The following is a 13,002-nucleotide window of genomic DNA, read 5'->3' as shown; positions in this document are numbered from 1 at the left end:
GAAAACATTCGTGTAGACTGTATTCAGGGAATCTTTATTATAACTCCCTGCTGCATTAGAGTTAAAATTGTGTCGTTCTGAGAAAGCTTTGATTAGCTATTTGAAAAAGCATGATACACGTATGTTTTTCTCTTTATTCCTAACCTGTTTCTGGATCTAGGAGATTGACCTGTCCGCACTCGTTTAACGTTCCAGTTGATTCCGTAAATTTCACTTGAGTGTTTCGTCTTCAATCAAGATGGCTGTAAATAACCGAGGTAGGAGTGGGAACAATATTGCCAATATGTAAATCAGAAGACGACAAAGTGGTACCTTACCCGACTCCAGATTTAAAGGCGAAACTAGGTTTAGTAAAACATGGCTACTAATTAAAGAGGATGACCATGAGAGTGGGGCCAATCCGATAATTGCTCTAAATCACCCCAAAGCCGGTCCATCATGACGATAGCCATGGCGTAATGGATGGGGATGTTCCGTGACTGAATAGGCTTCGAACGGAGTGATGATGGGTGTTGGCATGCGTGGCGCGGAAATAATTGGTCAGGCACCCGACATGAGACTCTGGACAGTGAAGAAGTCTGGAAGGGTAAATCGATTTTCAGAAAATATAATTCGGTTATGTAGTATAATCACTCACTCACTCCAATCCTGCAATTTGACATTTCTATATATGTCAACTGTGCCGCTGGTTCATCTCCTAAAACTGCCTTGGTGTTTCATAACATATTACCACACATTACTACAATGACATTTTCCAATTCGGTTTTGTGACAATTGAAATCACTCTGGGAATAAACGTACACCATATTGCTTACTTGCATGCTCATCTTACTAGTTGAATCCTATTCAAATTATCAATGTATTGAAGTCGTTTTGTCCGATATAATGGGACTTCAACCCATAACCACATTTAGCAAGACGGCGATAAAGGCACTACATGTAGTGATAACGACCATTAAATCACTCAAACTCTCATGGCTGTGGCATTCCCATGCTTTGAGTAAGCCATAGGGACAACCAGCCGTCTCGAACTGGTGTTATGCTTGATTTCTACGAGGAAAACTTTATTTACGTCTATTATTAGTGACAAAAACCTCGAGACTTCTCACCCATATAGCACTCCCCGAGTTTTTTGTGATTATTTTTACATGAGTGGCTTGCAACTTGAATTTTATCCTAACGTTGTCTCAACCATTGTAATTGCTATCACCTCGCATCTAAAAGTTGCGTTCGCGCTACTAATAAGCTTGTTTAAGTAGTGGCTTGGTAGCAATGCATCTAGCTGTAGTCATGGTAACTTGTAATAGATACTTAAGTTGAACCTCAGGCGAGATATTTCTTCAAATAAAATTTCTTGACATGAGGTAAATATGAAATAACTTGAAGTGGCATCGCCATTCCGTATTTAAAATCTATAGCACGTATTACAGGCGAAAGATTTGAAGGCAATGTGTATACAGGAAATTTGTTCACATGAGGCCCGCTAGAAATAAGAAAAATACATGCCAAGCATGAAGAAACATTATTCTCATAATGATATGCAGATTAATAGTTAGGTTGTTGACTCAGTGTCATATCATCAAATCTGCCAAGTGTATGAAAAACGCAGCGGGCCTTTTAAAGGACAAGAAGAATTGGGATTGAGTTCTGACTTGTGTACTGTTTATTGCAGTTTGTGGATCCTGTTTGGGGAAGTACCAGTCCTACTAGAAACAGTTTTTGTATGACAACAACGCATCCCACACACTTACTGTACCCTCGAATCTCACAAGCTACTTGTCGCCGAGATCATTCAAATTGAAGTCATGACTAAACGTACTTCGTGGTTGTTTGAGAGGGAAAATATGTTTACAGAAAGACTCTATTTGAACCAAATACCGGATCTGATATCAGAAATTTGAAATCGAAAAGATCGTGCGAAACGTACTGAAGTATTCATGGACACGCACTGAAAACAGGAAAGAAACCATTCTACGATATGAGTGTGAGCCGACATAGAGTAATTGCACCACGTTGACGTTACGGAGTCATCCAAATACATTAAGTAGACCAACAGCCCATTTCAATGTCATCTCGAGCTCATGTCGCTGATAAAACACGTACATGTGATGGATCGACAAAATGATTTCGAATAAATATTTAATGAAGCATGTAGTTTATTGGTTTGGCATTACAGTCACTTAACGATGTTTTCCCTCTTGAACAACCGCGTGGTACTTTTAGCCATGATGTCAATATGAATAATCTTGGCGACCAGCAAGTAGTTTTGTGACTTTGGTTCCCATCACCATTAGCAAATGCGTGTTATGAATCACTATACGTAAATGCGGACATTACGCCCCTCAAAATAAAATAATTTTTTGTATGTTTCTTTCGTGTCGCCATTTCCTTTCCAGGTAAGCACGTATTTTTCTTAGGCAAACCGGAACTCATACCCACCGTGGTCACATTCAATTCTACGTAATCATTCCTGAGGGAGATGTATGAAGACGTTTGACTTATCAGCTCTGGCCAACAATGCCACGTTATGGCTTTGGTCGTGAAAATAACGTCGTAAATAGCGTACCCCTTTCACCAAAGAGATCTACTGCCGATGCACTATCACCATATGTCTTGTCTCTTCTGCTATGCTGAACAATTCCCCCATAGGAGAGGTGCTTAATTGCCTTCTTACCGCGCCAATTCCGAAGGAATCACCTTATTTCCATTTGGGTCAGAGTGTACGCAAATCCCTCACAGGAAGACCTTAGGTGGGGACGAGTTTCCAAGAAACATTTAAGAAGGAGATTCGTTTCGTGAAAGTATTGAACAGCCGATTTTAGGACATGAGCCAATAATATTTCTCGTATCCAACGAAGCCATCTTATGATTACAGCAGAGTCGTGTCACAAAACCGATTGACTCGTTGCATCATCATATTGAGTTCGCCACCTGAGTGCCCTACAAAGATTCCATCAGATTGGGTTCTGTATGTTGGTAACAGAAGAGAGCCAATTGATGATATTATGGGGGCGAACTCGGTGGGGTTTATACCATTAGATAAGTCATTATCTGATATTGCCAAGAGTATTATTGCTATTGCCTCTCCATTAGCGTAGAAGACAGAATTACTTAAGATAAATCGGAGTCATATTTGAAACAAAAGTCCTTTGTTATTCTCTTCTTATATAGCTGAAGGGTAATAACTATGATTCGTTTATGTTATAGAACGCGTTTTGTTCACTTTTATCATTGAGTGTAATTATTGGCTATTTTCAGTGTTTTGTCATCTTGGGAGATGATGAGGAATTTGTGTGTGTGTTATTTTCAAACAGAAAATTTCAGTCTTATTGAGTTTTAGCAGGTGTCCAGGGTCCAATAAATTCCATCCCATCAGAACTCATGATTCAAGCTACGAATCCTATAGAGATATTGATTACTTACCCCAAACAGACAAGGCAATAAAGCAACAGCTTATCAAAGTTATTGTTTTCCTAAACGAGCGACAACGCTTTATCTTCATCTTCCAAGTAACACAGATCATGATTGAATCAGAAAACCAAATATTTAGAGGTCAACAAACCGCTGCTCTCTCTGATTATCAATCAGATGTGGCCGTTGGTCTTCAGAAAGAGGCGCGATGAACTGGAAAATGATAAGGTTTGTCAGTCCTTGGGAGACACTTGTCATCTTAGTGCTGTGAACCTGGATGAACTATCGCGATGAACTGGTAGGTGATAGAGGCAATATGGCATTGGATTTGATGGTAACTAGGATACTAGCAAGTGCTGTATTTCCGAAACTAAGGAGAACTAGCTGTCAATGAGGTGATGTTCAATAGTATCGCACGAGATGGCCCAAAGCACATTGTGCATCTCACTCTTTTGGTGTTGTACGGATTCAACACTACCCGTGACTTTCGCGTATGTGTCAGGTTTCTCCGACTCGATTATTGATAGCCGGTCGGCGTTTTTGCTTTCACTCTGGGGCACACTGAGGTGATCATACCTCGGAAGAGATTAGCATTTATTCCTGCACCGTACGTAATGGCCAAAAGAAAGCGGCCAGAGTGTTTTTTTACCTTGAGGGATGATGGATCGGTTAAAGGAAAAATAACAGTAAAAAGATCCATTTAATCGAGGGGATATTTATCGACGACCCATTTGATCTTTTGTTTGAATATTTCGCTAGGTTTTCTATATCTCCAAATCACTGTCTTAGACAAAGGTTCGCCAGTTAAGCCTTCACCGTTTGCACTACTTGCAATGATTCCACAAAGGGGTAATAGGTGATTCCTAGCTAAGATTTATCATTGAACTAAAGAAACATCGAGGCATTTATCATCCCGCTTCATTACGAATTGTCATTCTGAGCTCATTGTTGCAGATTGGTAGCCAAATGATAGCTGATTTTGAGTGAAGATTCTGATCACGTTATCAGGTTTCCGGGATTCTCTTTTCGTACAAACAGCCCATCAATGCATCCGAACTGATTCGTTTTTCTGCTTGAGATCTGGCAAAAGCAGTCAAAATCGATATCGGTTTCTATACATTTCAATGAAATAGACAATCGGGGCATGATTGAGAACTTTTCAGGTCGACCAAGTGCGGGGCGTGAACGCGATTGTGTGTAACGAACCTTTACAAAATTGAGTCATTGAAATTGTTAAGTAAGGCGCGTGATTCCAATTCAAGCAATATAGGTTTTCCGGTTTAAAGTTTGCACTCCTTTCTTTGACATAACTCCATTTCACGAAAAAAATGGCAATCTGATTCAGGCGATTGCGCACAGAATATGAAATATTTGAACAAAAATGCTATGTTTCATCTGAAACTTCTAATTTCAAAAATACCTTCTTTGGAAGAATCGGATAGGAAGAAACACCAAAAAACGAGCCATTTGTAGCGAAATACTGAAAATTTCTGAGCAATGTTAGGCTTTGTTTGCGCACAATGCAATTTTTTCGTGAAATTGTGTGTAAGTCAATTACTCTGTCAAGTTAATAAGCTGATAACCCTGCAGCACTGTTCGGCGAAGGGTGGGCAGAGATACCCCATGTCATTCAGTGGGAAGTTTCTGAGCTAACATTTTATATAAAACTGGGCGTTTAAAGTGATTAGATATAATAGTCCCATGAATCCATACACAAGCTGAATTGGAAAGACACCTTACACCGAGATAATAATGTAATGTAGCAAGCAGTGGCAATCAAAAATGACTTCGATATGAATCCCCGTAAAAATATTTATTAATCTCCGGTGAACCGTTATGCAGATTGTATTCATTATCTTTGAAAAACAAGCTAGCTTTCGATATGCAATATCACCGAGTCGCAGTAGAAGTGCGCAAGGAACAGCTGATGTATTCAAGAAAATGTCAGCGCTCTTCGGAACTTTTCAAATAGTATTCTGTAGGGCAAGCATTGGTAAATTGCGGTGCGGTGATGTCAAAATACGTAAGACACTCGGCATCGAAGGTGACTTAATATCTTCCTGCCATCACTATCCATGAAAACTACTACACCGTCATTGACCATGCAGTGAATGCCATGTGACACCTCAAATAGGTCAGAAAGTAAAGCCTAATGTGTATCAAAGGCCAGGATAATGTTAGTTAACATTTTGTTCAATCTTTATTAATTGAGCTGCAAAGAACACTGCTCAAATGCGGGCTAACGAAATCCCTATGCGACCGTTACCTTAGTCAGAATTATCAACGGCGTCCGGGGGAAGAAGATCGGCGCCAAACGGGTAGATAAGAAAGAGATGCAATTGAAACAACTCCCTTGGTGACTGTGTGCCGTTGAGATAATCAACGCTCTGAGAAAGGTACTATGCGATTCTTCAAGGATATTTTCTAAAGTTGAGACAGATAAGAAAGAGAAGATAAAACTTTTGGCGTAGAATAATATGCTTCTACTGGTACTCCCCAGCAAAAAATCCATATTTTTATATCATGATTCTTAGTTAAGGACTTATTCAGTGCCGTGTACATGCGCCTGATTTTTATATTAAGATTCTTACAGTATTTCTTTCTTGCGTTCTAATAAAACATGGAAAAGCGCTGGTAAATTTAGGCTTCACCAACATGACCAAGAAACCAACAGTTCGAAGCTACTGGAGGCTTTAACGCCCGGGAGTGAACGTTGTTATTGTTGTTGTCGTTGATAGGTAGAGGTCAATGACCACTTAAGTACTGGCCGCACAGCACTTCATCTCACTCTCATCAGCAGGACCTGTTGAGGCGGAAATATATTGGTGTTTAATGGATTTCCTCTCGAGGCCGAGTTATTGATCAGTAATTGATTGCTGCTCATTTGGTGGATGATCTGCTCTCCTAATGACACGTTAGCTGTCAGGCAAGGAACCCTTTGCAACCAGTTGTCGGCAAATCGGGCAGTTTCGCCCTTTACGGCTGCAGATTCGTGAAGGGTAATGGTCAAACTTCTACATAGTAGTACATGTACCATAAGGAGCTAAACTGCACTAGGCTGGTAGTGACCAAGTAGGAAACAGCTAGCTCACTAAAGCTAAGATTCCATTGAAGATTCGGATGGACGAATAGCATGAGGGAAGTTAATAGACCCCAGGGAAATTATGGCAGGTGTCTGATGATCTCCTTTGGCAGGTGCAACATAGATGCCTCGTGCATTATTTACCTCCATGTAGTGAGGTGTACGTTACGTTGTAACGTGTAGTGTTTAGGATGTTTCTGTTGTAAGCGAGATGGTATGACCTGGTCTGTGATTATATACGTCTTACTCTAAGAGAAACCAGCTGCATACAGATTTAACTCAGATATTATGCCAACAGCACAATTTTTAGGTCCACACGACCAAAAGAGGAAGGTTTTAGTTTTTTTCTTGACGACCGAGATGCTGCCATATATATGCGTGTAAAGCGTGGGAGACGGTTCCACATATTTGGAGCAGCGCAAGAAAAATCCCGGTCTCCAGAAGTAACAAAATCTAATCCTAGGTCGCAACAGTGGAAGGTCGTTGGTCGTATGAAGTTACGTATTTGCTGATAGATAGCGCATTAGTGGCTAACAAGCATAGCCCAAGTGGTCACGTACCACCAAGACAAGCCGTGTATCGGTCAAGAAGATCTATTACATTACCTTATCAGGTCAGTCCTTTACCGCGGCCAGTCTGTCTGACACTGGTCTGTAAACCCGTGTAGGTTATCGTTATAAGACTGCTGCCCAGGGAAATTGTCGTCGAGTCGGTCTTTGATCTGCCCGACTCGATTATCCGGCCAAGATAATTCGATATATCGCGGTGTCACGTATACTTTATCTGAGACACATCCGTTATTGGGAAGACACCTTATTACAGTCCCAAACTGATTACACGTGGAACACCTTAAAGTTGGCATACTTATGTTATGCTACAACAAGTCATTGGTCAGATCGGTCAGGTCACTTTTCTAGACTCTGGTTTGAGGACGTTGAGACACATTGAAGAGAAAATTTGGGTTAACTCGTCAGTTGGAGTGTATTTTGAAGAAGACCTTCCACGTCCAAAATTTAAATTTGCGTCTGCTCTTCTTAACACAGTTATTGAATGGGCATAAGTGAAGCAACGCCAGGTCCGACAATAGACACTTCCCATTTCGACAGAGATTACATAGTTAGAGTACCCACTCGTCCAACAATCGCAACAATTTGATGAGTCTACAGTCATCAGTCAGTTTAAGTGCAGTTTGATATCATTTACACTGCAGCGTCCAACAATCGAAATTCGACTAAGTTTGCTCAGTTAGAGAAATAAGGTGTTATTCCCTCACTGACTTTTTTTCTTCGCCTGCATCGTTGGTTTGATGGGGAGTACCGTAGAGTTGACGGCGGCTGTTCAGCCGACAGCTTGGTTATAATATTGCCGTCGGTCCTTTGGATTTCCTTTGATGGAAGAGCTGCCGCGTCCGACAACAGATACTTGTCACACGGCTTGGATGATTAAGTGTGGGTACGTTTCAAAAGAAGAACATTCGTGTCCGACAATCGATCTTTGTTCTCGATCAGCTATCGCTTCCGGGTCCGACAACCAATCTGTTTTCATCAGCTCAAATTTCGATATCCACTGTTCATGCGTATTCACCATGATAAAGGATCTGGAGACACATCGGAACATTAACTCCTATCTATCATCATTACGTATCCGGGAGTGACGGCGCTGATAGGTGTACACTGTCGCCAATCGTTAGCTGATGGTCGCAAGACTGCCTGGAGAATATAGATTGCTAGTGATCATCGTTATTCATACCATATATATCATATAATTATTATGATACATATGTAGGATCTCAGTCCAAGTATGCCAATTCTTCTGCCTTCGGCCATTTCAAGCACACAGCGGACAATCCCTCCGAAGGAAAGGGTAAAACCGCAGAGGATAACTAATTTTCTCTTCTGTAACACCTTATCATCGTCGTTTGCAGCACCAATATGACAAAACGTAATCATCATTGAAGTCACCTTGACGCCAATTCGTTCACCTCCGCCCTATTTCAATATCATCGCCGACGACAGATAATAAGAACTGGCATGTAATTTAGATGAATTATCACCAATCACATCATAAGACGCAACTTTGCAGCTCAATGTTCAAACAAAGCTTAAAAACAATGATTGATTACCCGTCAAACGTTAAGAAGTGACAGCACCGTAAAAAGCTAATGAACCACATGAGGCAAACTTTCAAGGCAAAAAGAAAGGAAATATTTGTCTTTCTTTTCTAAATCAGGGAGGTTCGACGAAACGAAAGGATAGTCTTTTTCGATTTGTTGAGAATTGATTGCTTCCAACTGAAAGCACTTTTTCCGCATGTTATTCCGCGACTGACATGAGCTGATAACGCTTCTTTGTCGATAATAAAGCTGTCGCTGCTGAATCGAAGGGGATCATCATTCACTAAAACGTAGTATACTTTCTTTGCGACTGTTTAATTGGTAATCTCATTATGTAAACAAATAGGACGCGAATGCTTGTTTCTAAATCCGGTTCGGACCATCCATCGATCAAATGTATTCACATCCGGTGTGAATAAAGACTATCAACAGAACACCTGAACCATTTCCAGAAGACGAGTATACGCAATATTTTATGTGATGGCACATAGCAGATTATGAGCAAAATATTGAATAATCATGCTTTCATCCAGTCGATTTTGAAAATGTTAAAGTACATGTATAATCCATTGTACTTTAGTGCAGTTCAGCATGTTAAAAACGGTAGAAGCCTCCTCAAAGCGGTATCAAACCCACCTACATTTTACTTTCTATTATGAAAGTGTAAGCGTTTCTGCACGGCGCAGTTCCCCCGACGTTTTTACGTCGTCAAACTAAAACGTACGCAAACGCGAATTCGATAGAAGCACAACGAACAAGGCGGATGGAAGTGATAATAATTTTGAAAAATTATTGCAGCTGCAGTGTATATTTTTGTCTCGCACCTCGGAAGACAGATATTCCTTGTTAAAATAACAAATCTTCTTGTCAAAATAAGAACAATGTGTGAGATTTTTCAGAAAACAAAAAGGGGATAGCTTGTACATTGTATATACATGTATGAACAAACGAAAAGCATAAAAAAGCGGAATGCGAATTGAATATAAGATAATGACAATACTTTCTTTTCTCTTATTCCAGATTCCGCAACGCAACTTGCAAGAAAAAAAGCATATAGCATTACAAGGTTAGTATTTTGTAACTCTTTCTGTTCGTTTTGTCTTCCAGCTAATATGACACGGTTATGGCTATATTTTCTTATGACCAGCAAATGGTGAATCACTAAGTTCTTCTGGAATTGGATGGGTGAAGACCCCTGAGGCCACTTTTGGACAATATGTTTGTTGAGAACATCGATAAAAGGTGACAGGGAGACCACCGCCAGCTGGTCCAAGAACGACGCCGTGTCTGACGCCCGTACGTGATACTCCGATCAGTAAAGAATTGAACACGCAATCCAATAATATATTGCAGCCTCCCATACGGTTACCTTTCTTTAAGGGCAGCGATTTTACTTCTCGATAAGTATAATATTTTTATACCACTGGCGTCTGTTGACAGCTCTCTATAGAGGACAAAATAACAGTGTATCAAAAAGATCAAAAAGTATCAAAAAGTTCTAACATGTGGTTTTTTGGCTTCTGTATTATCAAACTTGTTCATTTTTCTCTTGCATTCATAGTGTAACTATCATAATCTTATATTACAATCACTGCTTTGAATGTAGACTTTTCTGTTGCACCCATAGTTATCATTCACTTCTCATTTCTGTTTTCTTCTATCGTCCGATATACTTATTTCCTGGTATAGGGACAAATAATACATGTTCAAAATGCTTTTTCGATCCGATGACGCTGGGGGTATTTATACATAGTTCTATTACGGCCACATCACGAAATCACCAGGTGAAAAAGACAGATCAATTATATTGCGAGGTGTACTTGGACATGTGCGTTTGACACCGGCGATTATCTAGGTTTATCTAGGTTAGACCGAATCATCCATCGATTGTAATGACATGTAAGTTTTGAGAACGTGATAATAACAGATATTGATGTTTCGCACACAATACGATTTTAATGTCATGCACACTTTAAGCTAGGATCAACTTTTCACAGATAAAATTGAAGGAGCTTAAGTAACAGGGGGATTCACCTACAGAGTAACTGCGAGTATGAATGTACATAACAAAGATAATAAACATAGCAAAAATCCTCATTGTGTTTAGAAGCTGACTCTCCTAAGGTTTTAGTGTAACCTGCATGGTTACATCATCAGTGCTTTTCTAAGTTCTATCATATTCATTCTCTTTATTTCCTATCCCATAGATATGAAAAAAAATTGTTATAAGTTACAATTCTTGCATACCAACTAGCTCACAGTACCGGTAGCATTTTTAGTCAAGTGCACTGCTTCCACTATACCAATGCAAGAGGTTAAATATTGTACCCTGAAAGTCTTGAAATAGAGTCCTTTTTCTCTCAAGCATCTCGCCAGTATCACATCAGCATTAATTTATCAAATTACAAACCTATGCAGGACATTCCGTTGTAAGCCTCATTCCTTATCGTATCTAGTGGAGACCGCCTCATCGTGCAAGCTAAAATACAATTCGAACATATCAGTTTTCAGCGTGTGCATAATAACTAGGCTAATATCTAATTCCCGAAGCCAAAAAGGGCATTTTTATTCATTTTTGTGATGATATACGGCACCACAGGGATCGTTTTCAATGACATGGACTGCAATCTTATACCTATATGATAGTTGTTCATGATAGGCTGACTTCTGAGTCCCCCAAAGAGAAGGTCGATTCATTCAGATATGTAACAAAGAGCGCGTTTGCTTGGTATTTTCTAGGCGATATAAGGTCGCATGGGTGAATACACTGGAAGATATGCACACATCGTGAAATGGATTGTTTGTTCATACATTTGTGGGTAGTGCACGGCTCGGTAACATTCGGATTAAATTTAGAAGTTACCACTGACCTCCGCAGATGACCGGGGAGTTTTATCAAAATCTGTTCATTAACTTTGACGCAGCAATTAGCTAAGGTGTTTTTTAATTCGCAGATCCAAGGCACATTAAGGATTTTGAAACACAAATTAATTAGCAGTTTAAATAAGCTTTCCCGGAAGGATTTAACTGCCGAATAGATTAGGAACTTCAAAGTTTCTAAATGAAAACACCGCGAATAAATCGTAATCAAATCAGATACGATAACAGGATGCGGAGAACCCTTTTAAAAGTGAACAGGTTGTTACGCATGGTGAATCACAAATTTACTATGTGCTATAATCCAGGTCGTCCTGTTCTGTCTTGAGACATAACAGCCCTATGAAACGCTGCCGACAAAAGTCCTCCCAATTTCAGTGATTAAAAGTCAACACAAGCGCCAATTGTCTGTTTCGGATCTGGCCACAAGGTATAGAACTTCTTTTTTTTACTTAACAACATACCCGCGCTTTTTCCGGAGAAATGACGATATGGCATTATAAAAACTGAGTTCGCTAAAAGTATCAATATCACACGTCTTTTGGCACTCTAGTCCTGTCTAAAGGTCGACTGGCAACTCTTGGCAAAGAACTTGCCTCTGGCATCGAAAGTTGCCAGCGTTCCTAATGACCATCTTGTTCTTTGAGAATGCCTTTGGCAACGGTACGTCAGTGACAAAAAAAGCTACACAATCGGCGCTGTCAATAGTTTGTAGCTCTTTCAAACATGGCAGTCGTTCTCTCGAAGAATGGATAGCTACAACCCCGGAGTCAATTCTTGGCTTTAAAGTACCTGATTTATATAAACTAGCAAATTACCCGTGAACCGGGGAAGTTGAATGGACTGTACCTTGAATTACATGGGCAGAAAGAGTGAACTGAAAATGTAATGCAATTATATCAAACTGACTTTAAGATACAAATGAACATTCGAAAAGGGGCATTTTGCATGATGCATGATTCAATTTTTTACCGTTCAATTTTTCAATTTTCTTGAGCTTCTAGATAAAAGTCGAAAGGAGGCATAAAATATCATCATGGCAGTATCTGCATAGTAATTGATTGCATACCAAAAGTACATGTGAATCCCAGATAGTGTGTTAAACTCAATAACGGGACACTGCTTACCTACCGTTGCTCTCCACCACGGGTGACGTAGTGCAAAACCATTACGTTGCAGTATATCCTCATGGGGTGCAACAATTTTCCGAATGTAGACTTTCGTTATGGTTGCAATTCATCATTCTAAAAGTCAATTAACCTTTAAATCGACAATGAAAACAGCAAAGAAACAGTATTTCGTTGTTAACGCTCATTGAGAAACATTTCAATATTGCCGAAATGTGTCATTTCGAAAGGGGAATTGATTTCTTGAGTTTCATGAGATCTGAGTTCATATTTGCTTCATTAGAACCTCTCTGAAGAAACTTTTATGTCGAAACATCGGTGGTCATTTGGTGTGTTTCGACTTACACTGACAGGTTAGGCCAGTATCTGACTTTCCAGTTTTGTTAAAGTGT

At 39.8% G+C, this 13,002-nt stretch overlaps 1 protein-coding gene across 2 annotated transcripts in view; it reads left to right on the top strand.

Moving 5' to 3' along the window:
• The window catches only part of LOC135489742 (neuropeptide F receptor-like), a 103,848-nt gene that overhangs the window by 49,034 nt on the left and 41,812 nt on the right, over positions 1–13,002 (top strand). For both annotated transcript variants that reach the window (XM_064775235.1, XM_064775237.1), the window contains exon 2: positions 9,627–9,672. The gene's annotated coding sequence lies outside the window, so the exon portion shown is untranslated. The remainder of the gene's footprint in view (positions 1–9,626; positions 9,673–13,002) is intronic.

This window comes from Lineus longissimus, chromosome 6 (genome assembly GCF_910592395.1).
Source record: "Lineus longissimus chromosome 6, tnLinLong1.2, whole genome shotgun sequence".
Lineage (NCBI taxonomy): Eukaryota > Metazoa > Nemertea > Pilidiophora > Heteronemertea > Lineidae > Lineus > Lineus longissimus.
This window is presented reverse-complemented; position numbering and strand designations above follow the sequence as displayed.